The following is a 20,554-nucleotide window of genomic DNA, read 5'->3' as shown; positions in this document are numbered from 1 at the left end:
GTAATCTTAAATTTCTTCGTACAATCATAGTGTTAATATATTTGTTTGTTATTACTTTTTTTTTTGTGAAGAAGAAGAAGAAGAAGAAGTAAGAAGATTGAAAACGCGCAAATATTTTTTACCAGAAATAACATGCATATCGTCATTTCATCGAGTCTTGATAGGCCTAAAGTCATTTGGAAAGACATATTGCACACCTGTTAATGTATGCAAAGGGTAGCACCCAAGGTGGCCTAAAGTCATTTGGAAAGACATATTGCACACCTGTTAATGTATGCAAAGGGTAGCACCCAAGGTATCCATGGACATTCACTAAGTCTTGGTAGGCTTGAAGTAAGTTGGAGGGTATGTATGAAGTCAATTCTAATCTTCAAAAGGGCAGCACCCAAGGTATTCATAGACATTCACCGAAGTTCGGAGGGTTAGCACCCAAGGTATCCATAGACGTTCACCGAAGTTCGGGGGGGTCCGCTGACCCCCCTTGCCCCTCAATGCATCTGTCACTGGTTAAGGCCTCGAGAATCATACAGGAGAACGTTTTTGTTTGTTACGTAACGTATTTGTTTATTTATTATTGTAACACCAAGCAAATACTTTTGAATTAATAAGAAAATAACCTTTTTTTTTTGTTTCATCAAAAGTATTTTTATTCAAAGAATATATGAAACAAGTTTCCTTTGATTCGGAATTGAATCGACACTTATTGCACACATCGTTAAATGTGTAGAAATGCTCGACTTAATCGACTACCTAAGAGCATCTTCAAATAAGATGTTAAAATCTTAGGTGAACGGCTATTGTGCATATTTGACATCAAAAGTCTTTCCAACCGAAGTGTTATTTGCTGACTGGATTTGAAGACTGTGATTTGGAGTCAAATTTGACATCAATGTTAAATTTCTTTTTAATTTATTTTAATGGTGGGTCCCTTATTCCTTAAATTTCTTTTTAATTTATTTTAATGGTGGGTCCCTTATTCCACTACATTTCAACCAATAAAATTTTTTGTTTCAACTTTTTTTTAATAATTACAACCATTTAAAGCTCTATTTAAATAATAAAATAATATTTAACAATTCGGTTGGAGAAATACAAAATTGAATATAAGACCTCAAATTATCACATTAGCCATCAATTGAATTTGACTCCTATAATTTGACATTTTCTTTGGAGATGGTCCAATTTGGGCAAAGTCGCAATTAGATGTTAGAGATTTCTCATGATTGCTATTCATAATTCAGTATCTCTTGAAGCATCTCGTCTTCATTTAAAACTCCACCAGAGCTCATCTGATGCTATTCAACTCTAAGAGTGATGCTCTCATGCGCATTAGAACACAAAAATGGTCAATATCAATCGTTCACTCGTAAAAAAAAAAAACAATGTGCAAGATAGAATTATCATGTATTCTAATTAGGCACATATTAATTGTGTACAACTTCAAACTTTCAAAGCTTACAATGTTGCTCTACTATTAGAGCAAGTCCACCCCTCTTAATTGCAAGGGGGATTGGTGATTAAATCCACCAAAACCAGCAAAAGGTGCTCCAACCCCGCCCAAACAAGTTGGGCTATAGTAAAAAAAAAGAGGCCCGACTTCTCACTCAGGCCAAAATCACTCAACCCAGCACCTGAGGGAGTGTGATGTCATGGTGACTTCACCCACGTTACTATACTTTTTTGCGCCGGCACATAGGATTCACATGCGTGTGAGCGTAAGTGGTTAACTAACCCTGCTGCGCTGATGTTCAACTGCTCACTCGAGGCGAAATTGCTCAACCCAGTGCCTGAGGAAGTGTGACGTCATGGTGATGTCACCCATGTTACTATATTTTTATTTTTATTTTTTGCGATGCTGCGTGGGATTCACATGCGCATGAGCACAAGTGGTCGACCAACCCTACTACGTTGGGGCTTGCTCTGCAGGCACACTCACCTCTCAACTGTCCAATTTCAACAAGATTTCTAGCCTATGATCCAAATTTGTTCAACAAAAAAATTTAAAAATTTGGAAAAAAAATTTAAATATATATATATATATCTTACTATATGTTGTTGCCCATGTGGCACAATATGAGTTGTTGGATTACCAAAAAAATGTAATCAAATGGTTCATTTAATTAGGTTAGAAATAAATATTAAACATTATAAAGAAAATTAGAAACTATATAACTCATGACAAGTGGCGGGATCGGTCAAAAACCTTATTTGAAATTAAACATAAATTTATCTTTTTATTAATTTTTTATTATCAATTGCTCGAGCAATTCATTTTAAGGGTGAAGATGCACTCGTGCAGTTACTTTTCACTATGGCAGTAATTGTCTTAGCTCAATAGCCTGGGTGAGTTTAGCGTTAGTGGGGTGAAGTTGTTCTTAGTAGCTCATCCTAATTGTTCCAAAGCTCTTTGACATACAAAAGTAAAGCCCATCATCACACACTATTTAATTAATTTTTAACTGTTTTATTGTCTTTTAATATTTAGGAGAGCAAAGCTCATTATCCAATTTCTCAACAATATATATCCTTCAATTCCGCAAAAAAAATTGTAACACAAGCGGTTAATAATGTATTATTACATTAGATTATCTTTTCGTTTTTGTGATATATCAATATCACTGGTACCAAAAAAAGAAAAACACCCTCCATTCCCAAGTTATCCAATGCTCGAGTATTTTTAGAATTATTTGCTAAAAGCATTTAGTAACAACCGAAAACACTTCTAACTATGTTAAAAGAACTTATAGATTGTAGACTAAGTATTGTTGGTGCAATGTTAGAAAATATGAAAATTATATAAAGAATTCCAATGATAATAATCATAAAGAAAATCACAACATAAATATGTACAAAATTAAAATAAACAACTAGAAAGAAAGTAAGAAAGACTGACAAACTTGGAGATTAATGCTTGCATAAATGCAATGTCCTAAAGAGAGAATTTCGCGCCTGCTCTTATGCTTGTGGTTTGGTAGGCGTCCTCTCACAAGATAACAATCTATAATCTGCAGTCAAAGCACCACAATCTTCGGACTCTGGCGAACCATATATATTTCGTACCTTCAAGACACGATTTGAAAGATATTTAATAATAAGAGAGACAGTAAAGTTTAGGGGAAAAAACTATGTTTCGGACAAGCAATGGCTATGAACTTATATAGAACCCAAAGCCTTGTTTCATGAAGAGATGTAACTTTGCAAAAGGCATGTCACTAAAGTGTAGTCAAATTTGGATTTGAAGGGATTTTGAAAGACTTTAAAATCCTAGTGTCTCAACTAAGAAGGGTGTAGTCAAACTCGGATTTGAGAGGATTTTGAAAGAGTTTAAAATCGTAATGTAGTCAACTAATGGATTTTAAAGGATTTTTAGAATTCATGCAAATCTAGGTGTAGTCAATCAAGATTTTAGTAGTAATTTTTAAAATCTATCCAAATCTAGGTGTATTGAAAAATTAAAGATTTTGTAGGATTTCATTAAGTTGTGGATTTTGTGGGATTTGAGAACAAGAAATATATATAATCAATACCAAATAGAATCATACATCACTCTATAGGATTTCAAATCCAGATAGCTCTTTGAATGTCTGACATATATATCTCAATAAAGTGACTAGCATCATTTTCATTGCTGAGTTGCGTCATTTACGGGGACTTGGATTTTTGCTGGGTTGTATCATTTTTGCTGTGTGATCATCGTATGCCACTGAAGCTTAAGGAAAAATTTTATAGAACGGCAATAAGGCCAGCGATGCTGTATGGCACAGAATGTTGGGCGGTGAAGCATCAACACGTACACAAAATGGGTGTAGCGGAGATGAGGATGCTTCGTTGGATGTGTGGGCACACGAGAAATGATAAGATTAGGAATAAGGATATCCGAGGTAAAGTAGGAGTAGCCGAAATTGAAGGAAAACTGAGAGAAAATCGGTTACGGTGGTTTGGACATGTGCAAAGAAGGCCTACTGACGTTCCGGTTAGAAGATGCGACTACGGGACAGAGGTTCAGGGCCGAATGGGTAGAGGAAGACCTAGGAAAACTTTGGAAGAGACTCTAAGAAAAGACTTAGAGTAGTTGGATCTAACGGAGGACATGACACAGGATCGAGCACAATGGCGTTCTAAGATTCATATAGCTGACCCGACTCAGTGACTTGGATTTTTCAAGTCTCCAATCGAGAAGTTTTCCCCACTCGGGAAATTAAGGGAACACTACCTCAACCTACATGCTCCACTCACAAAGCTTCAACATACAAGCTTCAACAAAAGAAAAATTCAAAGAACTTAGTGAAGAAGGCTTTGGTGTATTTAACACAATACGTTGAAATGAAACAAAGCTTATTTATTGATATCTCTAAGAAGTTACAAATATGTACATATACACGTGTCAAAATAAACAAACAAGAGGGAGCCTTCACAAAGGTTGCTTAGGAGAAGTCTCAACAGTCGGCAGAGCCCCAGAAAGAGAAGGCATCGGAGGGGGATCATTCGGAGCCTCAGTACTGGACAGCACCCTGGAAGGAAGAGGCATCGGAGGTTGATCATTTGGAGCTTCATTACGCGGTACAGCCCCAGAAGACGAAGGCAATAAATGCCTTTGGAACAAACCTACAAACCTCTGATGATCATGTAAAATCTGACCATCAGATTCCTTCATCTGGTCAAGCTTCCTCTTCATGTTTGTAGCATAGTCATGAGCGAGCCGGTGCAACTGTTTATTCTCATGCTTGAGCCCTCTAATCTCCTGTTTGAGACTCATCACTTCAGCAGCCAATGATTCAACTTGGCGGGTTCGAGTAAATAGGCGTTGGGCCATATTAGACACAGAACCTGCACACTGAACACTGAGAGCCAGAGAATCCTTAACAGCCAACTCATCAGACCGTTTGGAAAGTAGTCTGTTATCTTTGGGAGTGAGAAGGTTCCTGGCCACCACCGCAGCGGTCATATCATTCTTCATTACGGAATCCCTAACGGTAAGAGGACCAGTAGGGGATAAGAAGGATGGGCGCCATATGTTGTCTGGAGAAGGCGTGGCTGCCTCTTCAACAAGGTTCAAGACAAAACGACAGTCGGAGGGGCCATACATTTTCAAAGGTGTGGAAGAGAAAAGAGGTCGGACAAATCAAGATCTTAGAAATGCAAGAATGGAGCTTCTACTGGTGGAGATTCAAGTGTGCTGTGGAACTTAATACCAGCCTCTATAAAAATCCGCACTCGATGGAGCTTCAGAAATTGAAGAGGCGCCTGCTCAGAAATCGAAAAGGCGTTTGCTTTCTCAAAAGCTGGGCTACTCAGAGACCACATCTGCCGATCTCAGGAATCGAAGAGGCGTTTGCTTTCTTAAAAGCTGGGCTGCTCAAAGACCACGAAGGTCAATCGCAAAAATAGAAGAGGCGCTTGCTTTCTCAAAAGCTGGGCTGCTCAGAGACCACGAGGGCCGATCTCAGAAATCGAAGAAGCACCTGCTTTTTCAGCCTTGTCAGCACCTGTCACATGCACACTCAACTTTGCGGAAATTACGGGCATTCTGTCGAAGATTTCTAGTGAAGTAGAAAGCACGTGAATGTTACTGTTCAATCATTCACTTTCCACACGCAACATCAGCTCACGGGTACCACAGATAACTTTGCCAAAAATCTCTGACAAAGTTTAGACACGTGAAGCTTGCAGTTCCCATTACATCGCTATGACCAAGAAGGGTAAAAGAATAGCAAAGAAACAGCACTAACAAAGTTTAGACACATAAATTTTGAAGGTCTTAGCTACCATATTATTTCCCACAAGGGTAAAGGAACAAGACCATTGCTGGATAATTGAAAAGTCCCTGTGGGTCAACCTCTGTGCTCCGTGGCAAGGTAGACTAGCAAATAGGCCTAACCTTTATTCACATTCGAGAAAACACTCCCAACAAGATTGCTTGCTTCAAGATCGAAGAGGCACCGTCCTCCGAATCTCGAAAGCCAGACTCCCAACATGATTACTTTCTCAAAAAGCGACGAGACACCGTTCTCCGAATCTCGAGAGCCAGATTCCTAGCAGGATTGCTTTCTCAAAAATCGAAGAGGCACCGTTCTCCAAATCTCGAGAGACAGATCCTCGACAGGATTGCTTGTTCAAAAACCGAAGAGGCACCGCTTTCTCAACTTCGAGAGCCCCTTAGATAAAGCTTGTCTGTAATCCTCACACCGCTTTCTCAACTTCGAGAGCCGATCTCCTTGGATAAAGCTTGTCTGTAATCTTCACACGTAACATCAGCTTTCCAGATACCATAGACCACTTTTTCAAAGTGCTTTGACAGAGTTAAAACACGTGAAGCTGGCAGCTCCCACTACCGTGCTATGACCAAGCAGGGTAAAAGAATAGTATTACTCCTTGTTAGGGAGACTCCTATATATGTCGACCTCCATCCTCAACGGACAGGCAGACCTGCAAAAATGCTCAACCCTTCCTCATATCTGAGAGGGCACTCCCAATGAAGCCTCTCGAAATACTCAGCTTTCTTTCCCCCCGAGAATACCTCTGCAAACAAGCTACACTAGAGCAAGAATATCTCATATCATCAGGGTTAAAAGCAAGAGTATCCCATATCATGCTTTTTCCCTGTCTTTTCCTTTGGCCTTGTTCTTACCTGCAAGACAAGAAGAAAGAGAGCAATCAGTCAGCACTTGGAATCAAGCTTCCAGTCCGGAACTGACTGCCTAGAACCTCATTGCTCTCGAGTACTCATCTTCAACATCTTATGCTTCCCGAGAAGATACCACATCTGCCTGAGGAACAAATAGGGCAAGTGAGAAGGATACAAAGAAGCATGTGGAGACAAGCGCAACAGAACACGTGTCGATACATCCACTACTTTGTCAACAGCAAAAGTATCCCATATCAGCAGGGTCGAACGTACTCTAGATTTGATGGACTTGTTTTGACCCTCAAATTCTTCAGTCGGCCTTATACTCTGGCAGAAACAAGAAAACCCTCCAGCCCAGTTCAAGAATAAGCCTGTGGAAAGTTACTTCTTCAAAAGCAAAAGTATCTCATATCACCTTTTCTCCTTTTCTTCTCTTTATCCTTCATGCTACCTGCAAGATAAGGAGAAGGATAACAATCAGCCGGAACTCGAAATCAAACTTCTGATCTGGGACTGATTGCTTGGAGCTCTGATTGCTTACCTTGTCTATCACCTCTTTCAGCAGATCCCCTAGCTCGGCGACTTAGGGGACTCCTACTACATGGTTTGTATCGCGCTTAACCAATCCTGAAACTACAAGTAAGCGTCAAGTGAAATTGATACATTACCTTGTGCATCTCCACCAGTTAAATATACCACCCCTGGAGGGAGGAAGAGTACTTCCAAAGAAGATGCCACATCTATCTATGAGACAGATAAAGCAAGTGAAGACGATACCACACTTCAGTACTTAAAAGTTTCGTGATTACGAGATCATTCTTCCACAATATTTCCTAATGTCATTTGTACTAAATCATTCACTTGTACTCACTAAAGGAGAGCTTGAACCTATATATTGTGTAAACCCTTCACAATTAATGAGAACTCCTTTACTCCGTGGACGTAGCCAATCTGGGTGAACCACGTACATCTTGTGTTTGCTTCCTGTCTCTATCCATTTACATACTTATCCACACTAATGACCGGAGCAATCTAGCGAAGATCACAAACTTAATATTTAAGATGATATTCTTTGGTGTATGCTCTTCGCAAACGATATAGTGTTGATAGTTGAAACGCAGGAAGGGGTAAACGCGAAGCTTAACCTTTGGAGAGAAGTGTTGGAATCTAAAGGTCCTCGCCTAAGCCGATCAAAGCCAGAATATATGGAGTGCAAGTTCAGTGCAAACGGAGGCCAAAATGAGTTAGGGGTGAGGATCGGAGATCAGGAAATACCAAAGAGCGACCGTTTTCGCTACCTAGGATCTATCTTGCAAAAGAACGGAGAATTTGATGGAGATCTCACCCATAGAATACAAGCTGGATGGATGAAGTGGAAGAGTGCATCCGGCGTGTTGTGTGACCGTCGTAGGCCACTGAAGCTCAAGGGAAAATTTTATAGGACGGCAATAAGGCCGGCAATGCTGTATGGCATAGAATGTTGGGCGGTGAAGCATCAACACGTAGGTGTAGTAGAGATGAAGATGCTTCGTTGGATGTGTGGGCACACGAGAAAGGATAAGATTAGGAATGAGGATAGCCGAGGTAAAGTAGGAGTAGCCGAAATTGAAGGAAAGAGGAGAGAAAATCGGTTACGGTGGTTTGGACATGTGCAAAGAAGGCCTACTGACGCTTCGGTTCGAAGATATGACCACGGGACAGAGGTTCAGGGCCGAAGGGGTAGAGGAAGACCTAGGAAAACTTTGGAAAAGACTCTAAGAAAAGACTTAGAGTACTTGGATCTAACGAAGGACATGACACAAAACCGAGCGCAATGGCGTTCTAGGATTCATATAGCCGACCCCACTTAGTGGGAAAAGGCTTTGTTGTTGTTGTTGTTGTTGTTGTTGTATCATTTTTGCTAATTAGCAAAAACCCTGAAACTTCACTTGGATGGTTCAGAACAATACAAGGGAAATGGGTATTTAAACATCATAAGCAAAAGATGTATTTTTGCTGATACAACAAAAGAAAAGGCTTGAAACATACAACAAATTTGACAACAGTTACAGAGGGAGGAGACGAAGGTGAATAAGGGAAAGAACCATCGTCTTCCGTGAGAACACATAAAAAATGGGTATTGATTTGTGGGTTCCTTCATTTATAGGTTGCTGGGTTCCTTCATTTGTGTACAAATATGATGCTGGGTTTCATCATTTTGTTGCTGGGTTCCTTCATTTCTGCAATTTTCGTTGTTGGGTTGTATCATTTTTGAAATTTTGTTTAATTGATTTATTTGATGGTCAAGGTTCAGCGTTACAAAATCTATCAAAATCCACATACATCTATTATATAAATCTTCTCAAATCTTCTGTAAAAGTCACACAATTCTATGAAATCTATAACTTATCAAAATCTATTAAAATCCTTTAAAATCCTAACTTGACTACGCCCTCCTAAAAGATTGTAAAAGATTTTTAGAATCCATGCAAATCCTAGTGTAGTCAACTAAATGATTTTAAATGATTTTTAAAATCCATCAAAATCTAGGTGTATTCAAAACTTAAAGATTTTGTAGGATTTCATTAAATTGTGGATTTTGTAGGATTTGTGAGTAATAAGTATATATAACCAAGATCAAATAGATTCCTTCTTCACATCTTTGGATTTCAAATCCAATGACCTCTTTGAATGTCTGACTCTCTCTTCCTCTCACTGCCTACCACCCACTTTGTTTGCTTGATCTTTTTGCTTCATCTCTGCAATTTTTTCATTTATGGATAAATATGATGCTGGGTTGCATCACTTCTTATATGGTATCAAAACGGTCTCAAGAAGCTCAAGGACCAGGTATTGCGATTTCTTGGTGCAAAAACCTAGCTCTTAAAGAAAAGAAGAGACATTTAAAAGAATACATGCAAATGTATGAACTAATGTCCTCTCTTGAGGGATAATTTTCAAGCTTTATGGAACCCTTTATTTAATGGCTTTAGAGGCTAAAAAAAATCTAGTTATCTTGATCTCATGCTCAACTTTGTTTATCTATACAAAAACAGCTATCTTTCGAAGACTTGTGGTCATTTTATTTCATACCTAATTTTGTTTTTGTCAAAAATCGAATGAAATTGTGTTTGTTTTCAAAATTTGGTCAGTTGAAGGTGCTATTGTTTGGTAGAGCAAGGATGCAGCTCTCCAACATGAATCAAATGTAGCTTTATTTGATTATATTTACTACCTATGTACATTTATCACCATTTGATTTATTTGAAGGTTAAGATTCAGCATTGCAAAATCTATCAAAATCCTTATAAATCTGTTATATGAATCTTCTCATATCTTTCAAAATCCATATGGATTTTGTAAAAGTCACATAACCCTATGAAATCCATCACTTATCAAAATCTATTAAAATCCTCTCAAATCCTAAATTGACTACACCCCCTTAATAAAAGGAGAAATTAGGTTCTCATCCCTCTTTTTTCAACTCCATTAATTGAAACCTTATTCCTTTTCAAAATTTAATCAAGGTCCCTAGGTTTTAATAAACATCATTAATCATTTCAATAATAAAATATTTTACATATCAAGATAATTAAATTTTATTTCTAAATTATTCATTTAGTGTTAGAAATGTTACATTTGATATATTTATATTTATGGCTAAATTTTGTATCATATATTTTTATTTTTAATTTGTACCCATTTTAATTTGCAACCCTTTTTTTTAATTGTGCCAATTTTTTATTCAGTTTTAGTTTGTACTAGGGGTGGGCAAACGGGTCCTAGACCCGCGGGTCGGGGCGGATCTTTGCAGTTTAGGGCGGGTGTGGGGAGGGTCCAAAAATTACAAATACAAAATGGGGCGGGCCGGTTCTAAAGATTGGAGAAAACGGGCCCCTGGCCCGAATCGTTCATTGCCTACTGTGATTACCCTCTTTTGTCTATTACCATCTCTCTCTTATTCTTAGACTAATTCAACCCTTACCCTATATTGTCTCCTCCCTCGATCTCTCGATCTCATCCCTCTCAATCTCCTATCTCTCGATCTCCTCCATCTCGATCTCATCCTTCTGATCTCTCGTTCCCGTAGTCTTTCTCTCTCTCTATCTTTCTCCCATCTCACCTGCCTTCAAACTTCACAAAGCATAACTAGGCATATACCCAACTCACCCGCTGTAAACCATATGTGCCACAAGCCGTCGTCCACAAAGCATCACCAACTGCGCCACAAGCCGCCATTCACGCCCTTCTCTCTTTCCTCCAATCCCGCTCTTGAGCTACCAATAATTTCAAGTAATTTCTCTAAAACACTATTTAAAATTTCAGGGTTTATCGATTAAATCTCACTCTCTCTGAACGCCTTTGTCTTTGATCTGTGCAGCTCTGACGGGAGCTCAATCAAGAGGTTTCAGACGCGGTGGAATGAGCGAAGAATCTGGATCAGGTCAGGCTTGGCCAAGACGATGTCCTGGAACAATTTGAGGATGTTGAGGATGGCGATGAGGTCTTGGAGCGATTTGAGTTTGTGTGGGGGACGAGCGAGTTGAATCAGTTGGAAACGATCAGCGGATGAGGGTCTTGATGTCAGACAGTTGGAGATCGAGTCGAAGATCTGGAGGATGAGCAAGTCCGAGAGGCGAGGCAATCAACACCGGGAAAAAAAAAGGACCAATGGACCCGTCCCGAACCGACCCGTTTTAAACGGGCCTGGTTAGGTCCGGTTCCAATGATTAGATTTGCAATACCAGATCCAACCAGTCCTATTTCCTTTTTAAGCGAGTCTAGTTCGGTCCCTTCAATTTGGGCCCAGCCCAGCCCGTGCCCACCCCTAGTTTGTACCCATATATTAATTTCTTTTTGTGTCCATATTTTTCAAACTTTTATTTGTACTCATATTTTTTTGACCTCTTATTTGTACCCATAATGTATTAATAATGTACGCATTTGTCTTTAAAAATGTACCACTTTGTTATATGTAAAATGTACCGATTTTTTATTTTTTTTTTGTAAGTACCATCTCTTTTTGTAAAATGTACCCATTGTTTTTTTATATGAAATGTACCCATTATATAAAACGTATCACCTTTTTTTGTATAAAATATACCAACTTTTTGTATGTGAAAATGCATCATATAAAAATTACGAATTTTTTATATGTAAAATGTCATTAATATAAGTAATGACAAATCATGGGTTTTATTTAATATAATTTCTTTTTATATTTTCAACAAATTATGGATTTTATTTAAAATCTCACTAATATAAATAACTACAAATATCAAATTTTAATTTAAAAATTATAATAACTTACATAGAAATGCATTATTGCATTACTTTCAAAGACTTCAATCAAAAATAAAAAACCAACAAGGTTTCAATTAAAGAACGTTGATAAATAGGGACCGCATCCAAAATCACCCTTAATAAAACAATGTATTGTTTGAATGAACCTTTCACTCAAATTTCAACAATAATTGCCTATTAGCACACTCATTTAGACAAGTGAAATTTTATTCTCCATTCAATTATTAAAATTATATTAGAGTATATATATGTTAGAGAGTTACCATCTTACTCATCCATTGAATGAAGTAACCACTTCCGTTATGCAATTTATTTGTACTTTATTTTGTATAAATCCTTTGTAATCACTTTCAGTTATGTAATTCTGTTTAGGCCCAAAATAATAGTTTGGGCCGAGTATAGAATCATTCTCGGCCTGGAAGACCTTGCGACAAGGGTGCTATGGATCGTTCAGTACGTGGGCCTCCAAACCTAGGTCGGCTAGGTCATGACGTAGGACAAGTCGAGTTTTGGTGCAATAAGGAGTCTCGGCAGGATTAATAACCCGAAAGCGAATCCGGTTCAATAAAGGACTAGGTTCACAGTCATAATGAAAGTAGGATTGGTCGAGTCAGTGTTTGATCAGGAGAAGAAGTCCTAGTCCGAATAGGGTTTTAACTCGACCTTGGGGGGTCCGTTGCTATAAATAGAAGAGGCTGTGCATCATTCAAGCTCTCTCCAATTCAACACACAACTGCCCTGCGCAAACTCTCTCAACAACTGAGACTTTTATTTTCTCTTTTCGCTGACACATCTTCCGTTGGCATCAACAGCACTGTGAAAGCAACCGGTGATATCTTAAGTCGGCATAGATAGCTTTATCACCGTAGAATCAGCCGATCTCGCAGCATCTTCCGTTGGCATTAACAGCACTGCGGCAAGGACGGTTGATTACCTATCCAAGTCTCGGTCAAGAAGGATTTCTGAATCCTTATTGGTCGAGGTCATCTCATCAGCCTTCTCGGCGAAGTGAGGTGTTACAAGTTATTGCATTCGGCACATTGAAAGCCGAATTTGATATTGAACTTCATAAGAATAGTAACCTTGTCTTCAGGTTCGAGAGCCCAAGAGGCCGAGACGTGTTCCTTTCTCGGCCGCAATCGCAAGACGCAGAAGTCAGACGCGCACCCAACATCAACAAATTTACTCCTCGGCCGACGAGTTGGCACGCCCCGCATTCACCGAAGGACGTAGTTAGCTTATAGATTACTCGGCCTGCGCGCCACGTAGGCTTGGTAGTTTTTAGGGTCAACAAATTCATTTGTCATTTATGCTGTAATTAGTATAGGACAGTTATGAGGAATATTCTTGTATAAAAATTGTACTCATGTGCATTTGCTTGTTAATGAAATTCTCTTTTCTACATGATTTCAGATTTTTCCTGCCTAGTTTCGATCTTGGTTTTCCTTCTGTTTTGTCTCATGACTGCTTCTTCCTTTTCTTCTCTTTCCCCTACTCCAAATATTGCCACTCTTGTTTCTGTCAAAACTAATCGACACCAACTACCTCCTATGGGAAAATCAAGTCAAACCTCTCATATCTCCGCGTGTTATTTATACTTTTTCTCTTTGCATTAACTCTCCTCAAATGTTCAATGCATGTATATCTTGAGGACCGGAATTTTGTGCTTTTCTATCTCGTGGCAAACAAACAAGGAATTTTGCGCTTTTCTATCTCGTGGCTAACAAACAAAGAATTCGTAGATAATTTCTCTACGATTTTCTGCACATATTTTGCATGACTAAAGCTTTTTTCTTCTTTTTCACATAAATTCGTAATTTTTTTTCTGCATAAATTCGTAAATTACTTTTATTTTTAGGTAAATTACATTTTACCCCTTATGTTTAATAGCAATTGCAACCTCATACAACATCTTTAAAACATTTTAATCTCATACGTTTACTTATATATCATTTCCATCGCTAAAAGAAAAATAGGCTAAGAACACAATTAATATGTGCCCTCTGCATTTTCATTGAGCACAAAGACATATTTGTGCTTTTTAAGTTCCATTGAGCACCAAAATATCTCAAATGTGCCCTCTAACAAATAAACACATTAGTTTGTGTCATGAAATTGTGCCTACAAAAATTTGAAATGTCATTTTAAATGTTAGAGAGAGAATTTTTTATTTATTTATTAATTTGCACACACACACACAATAAAGACATTTGTGCCCTCTAATTGAATATGTTTAAATAAAAAAAATATGTTTTTGTGTCCCTTACATTTACTTTCCCTATTCCTGACTCATGTACACTCTTAATTATTTAAAACTAAGCCAAGAAATTAAAAAATAAATAAAAAATCAACAATCATCATTGCACCAGAGTATTAGGTGGTTATTTTACTAATATTTTAATGGGTTTAATGGGTTTTTGGTGTCCCGTGGGACCCCCACGTAAGTCTCCACTCTTCCCCGTGCACTCAATCCTTCTATCACTAACTCTCTCTTCTTCTCCACTCTATTCTCTGTCATATCCTTCACCATCTTTGTGTTCACTGCACAGAAAACCGCAACACCATCTCTACCTCATTCGCCACTCCGGCCAACCTTGCCACCACCCAAACACCACACTGCCATTCTCTCTCCTCTCTTTCCCTCTCGACTTCTTCCTTGACACACGTGAGGGAACTGTCGTTCTCTAACAAGGCAACCACCAGCTTTCTTCCTCTCGTCACCACAGACTCCCATTACTTTTTGCTTTCTGGAAACCAAAATCGACGCGGTGAAGTGACGAGCTCCATTGCAGCCTGACTTCTCAGCGAGATGTTCCGTCGAATCTAGTATAGGTGAGTCTCGAAAACACCTTAGTTAGGTTCTTTAGGTTGTTTATAGACGTTTTCGTGCACTGCATGCCTGATTTGTTTAAGGTTGGATGTAGTTTCAACTCGGGAGAAATTCCCCATATTTCCGGTGAAGCCCGCAAGTTTCAGGCTGATTTTAGGCTATCACCGGCCGCCCAATGTCCCTGATGAAGGTATATTTTAAATCCTTACCTTCATAGCTTTTTTGGGCTTTTGAATTGCTGAAAATGATTTTGTTTTGGACCCAAAACGGATTCTAAAACCCCTGGTGTAGCTGCAGGCCGCGGTCGTAATCGCGCATGTGGAGCTGTGCGTGGTACTGCTGGGGATGATGCGTGGAGCACAAATGCCTCCATCGAATGATGAATGGCTGAAGGGAAGAATATACGTTTGAAATCGATGCCTTATTTTTTTCTTTAATTTATAATGTTGATTACTTGGTTGAGTTTGATCTGTCAAGAAGAGAAACTGAACAATATTTTCCTATTCCAATCTGGTGTTTTCAAATGTTTGTTTTAGGTTGTAAGGTGTTGCGATTAGGGCTGGGCACGGGCCGGGCCAAGCCCATTTTTGAAGGGACCGGACCGGACCCTAAATTAAAGGAGACGGGGCGGGCCGGGCCGGGCATTACAATTCTGAAAATAGGAACCGGACCTTACCCGGCCCGGTTGAAACGGGCCGGTTCGGTTCGGGTACACGGGTCCTTTTTTTTCTGTTTAAAAATGTTTGCTGCATAGATTGCACATATTGCACAGACAGATTGCAGTTTACAGATTGCAGTTTTTAAACTGCATAGATTGCAGAAAAGCCCCAACGAAAAAACAAACCAACTTCCTAACTTAGGAAAAAAAAACAGTGTCCTAATTTAATTATTTTCCAACACTCTCTTCAAAAAAATATTTTCCAACAATCGTACCCAAAATTCAATGAAACAAATAAAAAAAAACTCAGAAATATCTGGAATTATTCGATAATGGTATTGAAGTAGGCAGGTAATCGTGAGCTACTTGTTTGCAGACAAGGAAAGCAACTTGCTTTCTATTTCCACAAAACAAAAAAGGAAATGGAGCAAGTTGAAAAGTTTCAACTTCAATATACAAAATTAGCTACTGCATGATTAAGTAATACACCTGTTCAATTCCAACCACATCAGGACCTCTATATAAACCGACCAATGCATACCAAACCCACAACTTATCCTTCCTTCTCCCTCTGCAATATTCATATACAAATTAAGCTTAGCCTATTGAGGTTCTAAAATCTGGTCCGACCTGCTTCCTCATTGACTGAAAGGTGAAAAGCACAACCTCATTTAAGGACCACAAAACAGAATCTGCATATGTAATACACAAAAGCCATCCTGATACAAGTGTTGTGCACAAGAAAACAACAAGCGTCATACACACACAACACACACACATAGTCAAATCTGAAAACTAGAATAAGCATAATTTACATATATACAACCATCACAAAGAAGCCGAGGAAATCCCTCTCTTGCGAAGAGTGATCAGATCTATTACGTTTTCAAATATCATAGTACTGACAATCTATTACGTTTTCAAATATCATATTACTGACATTGAAGATAATCTAATGACCTCCAGTCTTACGAAACACACAAATGGTACTCAACACTAAAACGCATTGATTATTTCAAGCTTCTCAAGTCCTTCACCCAAATGTTTCGAGGACGACAAATAAAATCGAAAATAGAGAGAATGAGAAACAACAAGAGTTTCATCGGACTTGAGAAATCATCATAGATCTTGCCTTAGTTCCAAGGAAAAGCCAACATAGAAATTATCCAAACAGATCCACAATTCCTTCACCCAAATGTTCATGCATTCATCAAATTACTCCCACCTAAAGATTTAGGCTTTAATCAAATCCAATTATTCATGCATTCATCAAATCCTCTGCATCAACAAAAATAAAATTTGGAGAAGTAGACTTACGGTAGCTGGCGAAGTAACAGATGTCGTCGAGGTCGGAGGATGGCTGGATGGGTGGTGGTGGTGCCGTTGTGTTGGTCGCGGCGGTGGTGATGGACGTTCTCTGGGATGTCGTTGGAGTAGGGAGTCGAGTCGAGGGAGTCGAGGGATGGTGGAGAGGTGGGAGTGAGACTGTGAGAGAGTGAGACTGAAAGTCTGAAACTAATTCTGAAACCCTAGGTTAGAAATTAACGGTTCAGATTGCAGGATAGGTTATCATTCAATCTCAACCGTTGATTATAATTAGAAACGGGTCGGTCCGGGGCCCCGTTTTTCTAAGGTTTAGGAACCGGCCCGCCCCGTAAATAACAAAGACCCGGCCCGGCCCGCCCCGTTTGTTCCAAAAAAAAAAGGACCCGGCCCGTACCCGCCCCAAACCTACATTACCCGCCCCGACCCGTGGTTCCTCTACCCGTTTGCCCACCCCTAATTGGGATGATTTATTTTTTTTTTTAATTTTTTAATTTTTTGTATTTAACTCATAGGGTACAATTACAAAAATTGTGCTAACATGAATTTGAAGTGTCATCTGACATAGGTGTCAGAACAGGGCACAAAAAAACCCTTATCTATGCTTAACCCTTTAAGCACCAATAGCCATATCATGCCCTCTAATCAAAGGTAATGCCCATAGAGGGTATATATACAAATATAGTTACTGCACTGTTGCCATTGGTCTATGGGCACATATGTTGGTGCTCTTTGGCCTTAAGGGGCATAGATAATTTATTGTGTGCAATGCCCATATTTTTTGTAGTGCATTTCATACATCCTTTAAAAGATCTATTAAGTTAACCGTAGTTGGGGGACTTTTAGGTTAAGGTGGACTTGGACTTTGAGAATGTTCTATTGTCTTCCTTGATTCAGTTTCATACCAAGCTCTGAAATATCTTGAAAGAATTAGTATGTCTTAAGAAATATTCTAGTTAGATCAATGACTCGAAGATAGTATGATTAGGCAAATAATGACTTGATCAAGAGAAGCGTGGTGTGGAAGCTAGTAATTCATCAATTTAGCATGAAAGATAGAGTTTGCATGGTTGTGTGGTGTTCTAGGTTGGATCATCTGGGTTTCCTAGGGTGGTAACAAGGTTTTGATGGCTGGAATACTCAAAGGGAGTTATGGATAATACTAAGGTTGCAAAGGGATGCCTTTTGGATTTTTAAGGCTCTTTGTTCTCATGGATCCCCTCTCTAAAGCTCTTAACCTGTATTTGTAGTTGAATGATTCCTTCCTAAGGAATCTCTAATTATGGTTTGGTTCTTTCTCCCCTTTCTCCCTAATTATTCTGCTACCCCTATTTTTTTGTGCAAGATGGCTAAGTGCTGCCACCCTATGAAACTTGCATCATATGCCTTTTTCCCAAGGCGTTGCCTTCCCAGGTTAGCCTTCCACATACGCTACTTCTGGTAGCACGCCCTATGGCTTCGCGCATTGAACTTCTGCGTGAGCTGGGAAGGGAAAGTCAACCTCTCTCTTCATTAGATACTTGTTTTGTTGAGCTTTCACATGAGCTTAGAGCTAGGATTTTGTTCATTTCTAATTGGATTGGTTAGTTTGCTAGGGAAATGGGTAAACTAAGTCTATTATCTCTCGATACTTGGACTACAAATATTATGGGCTTGGATCTTTGGGCCCTCAGTAGCTTAAAATCTTCCATAATCTAGACTCCACATAGGCCCAATAAACTTTCGTAAACATTCACATCACAATTCACTTGGTAAGCCCCGAGCATATGATTTGGGCTTATTTCAGCGTGAATAGTAGCTAGCATGATGAATAGGCATGGGCATGGCGTGATTTATATAAATATTTGGTTTAATTATTGTAGTGTGGCATGGTTATGAATATATTTCTTTCTCGATCTCGTACCTTCACATGTATTTGGGTTTGGCATGAGCTTCGTATGGGCCTTAAGGCTTGGTTGGGTTTACATGTGACATCTTTGGGTCCTAACAACCGTTAAGTGATGACGGGACAACAGTTGTCCCACTTTTGTAATAATGTAGTTGTTGAACTTGTGGTATATGAATAAAAATAAAAAATAAAATAAATTTTTATTATAAAATGGGCCACCTCACATTCTTCTCCATTCGCCCACTCCTTTAGTCCTTCTCTTTCTTCCTCAAAAATTGTCCAACTCCCTAACACCACTTGCGATAGCTGAAGAGAAATAATTACAATAACTAAACTAAAATATAAAAGATGGAAATTAAAAAATGATTAGTTTGGTTCAATTTGGTGGAAAAATACATACTGCTCAAACGAGACATTACAACTGAAATTCATAATTCACAACAAGAGATTGAAACATGGTGGAGTTTCACTGCTGCAAAAAAGAATGATGATCCAATCAGCTACGTATTCACATTGAACCTCTTTAATTGGTTGTTCTCAACATTTTTTCTTTTTCTATCTTAAATATTAGAAAATTATAAAAAGAAAATTGAAATTGAAGATTTCTTATTAACTCAGGTTGCTGCTGCACGTTTTTCAATAACTAAAATCAAGCGAGTTCTCATGGAGGAAGGTTGAGATCGAACCCTCCAGCACTGCGAGGAAGATCGTTCAGTTTTAGATCGACCACCAAGGATGAGTTTGAGTCCTTCTTAGCCCCACCGGCAAAACCACTACCACCAACGGCGTGGACATCGTTAATGCAGGAATAGCTATTTTCTAAGTATACCACTTGATGCAGGACAAGCCAAGGGTTCTCAGGGAGACGGGGGATGATAACCTGGGAAGCACTCAACCATGAGCAATGGAGCTCGCTCATGTTGCTAATTGTGGATTCACTCACATGACCAAGCCAAATGCTTGATTGGGGAAGGAGAAATCACTCATTTCAAATGCACAAAGCAAAATATATTTTAATTCATTCAAGTCTACCATTCAAGGCTTTCTAGTACAATATTTATAAGCATTTACAAATTAATAAACTTTAGTTTCCATGACACCCTTACAACTCCCAAAATAACTTAACAAATTCCTCAGTAATTAAAATACAAAACCTTTGTTATTCCAAAGCATATTAATGGCTTCAAATTGTTTTCTCTAAATCTTCTTCCCGCATCAATCATGCTAGTGGAAGTTTGGGTGATCGAATCTCAGTTGTTGATGAAGCTCATGGTTTCTCACCATGCCAGTTTAATGTCCAAATGCGATGGTCGTAGGCCGAATAAGAACAGAGATGCCATCGACTTCTCTTTTCACACTCGTCGCCAGACCTTGGTGTTACAATTGGTTACTAGGCACGAACCTGATGTTTCATGTTTACGTGTTTTTTGTGTCATTTTATGTGCCAAGTTACGCCACTGCAATTTACCAATATGGGTCATTCAAGAAGGATGTGAATCTTTGTCGATTATGATTCTCCTTCGAACAAGCTTTACCGCTTATTTGTGGATTGTCACTTGAATGAGACAATGTTCCCACCGTTATGAGGAGATAAGAACGTCAACATTCCTGAAGAACGACGCAAATTAGCATGGAAGATACCCACTTTGTCTCTTCTTGCACAAGTATGATAAACAAGTGCAATGTAGTCTAACTTTTAGAATGATGCTCTAGACGAATTTCTTTGACCGAGCTAAAGTGACAAGATCATATACCAACTGCAAGGATAGACGTGCCTAACGGTCGTTGATTTAACATCCTAAAGGGTATGCAGGCCTTGAAGGAAGTTGGCTCCTCTTGTTGGATGACCTAATACACTAGTGATTAGCCAATCAATCTATCCTTGGCCTAAAGTGCGACGGATCACTTGATTTGTAGAATTTACTTCCCTGGAAGAGGAAGAATATG

General features: G+C 38.9%; 1 long non-coding RNA gene across 2 annotated transcripts; it reads right to left on the bottom strand.

Annotated features, from left to right (window-relative positions):
* Positions 1-15,709: 15,709 nt before the first annotated feature.
* Positions 15,710-17,070, bottom strand: LOC126628915 (uncharacterized). Of its 2 annotated transcripts, none has more exons than XR_007625626.1 (2): positions 16,714-17,070; positions 15,710-16,115 (listed from the first exon to the last, which is right to left on the bottom strand). It is a non-coding gene; the product is annotated as an uncharacterized LOC126628915 (long non-coding RNA). The 2 variants fall into 2 exon arrangements; XR_007625625.1 differs by having other exon boundaries at positions 15,710-16,041.
* Positions 17,071-20,554: the final 3,484 nt, after the last annotated feature.

This window comes from Malus sylvestris, chromosome 7 (assembly GCF_916048215.2).
Source record: "Malus sylvestris chromosome 7, drMalSylv7.2, whole genome shotgun sequence".
NCBI classification, from domain to species: domain Eukaryota; kingdom Viridiplantae; phylum Streptophyta; class Magnoliopsida; order Rosales; family Rosaceae; genus Malus; species Malus sylvestris.
This window is presented reverse-complemented; position numbering and strand designations above follow the sequence as displayed.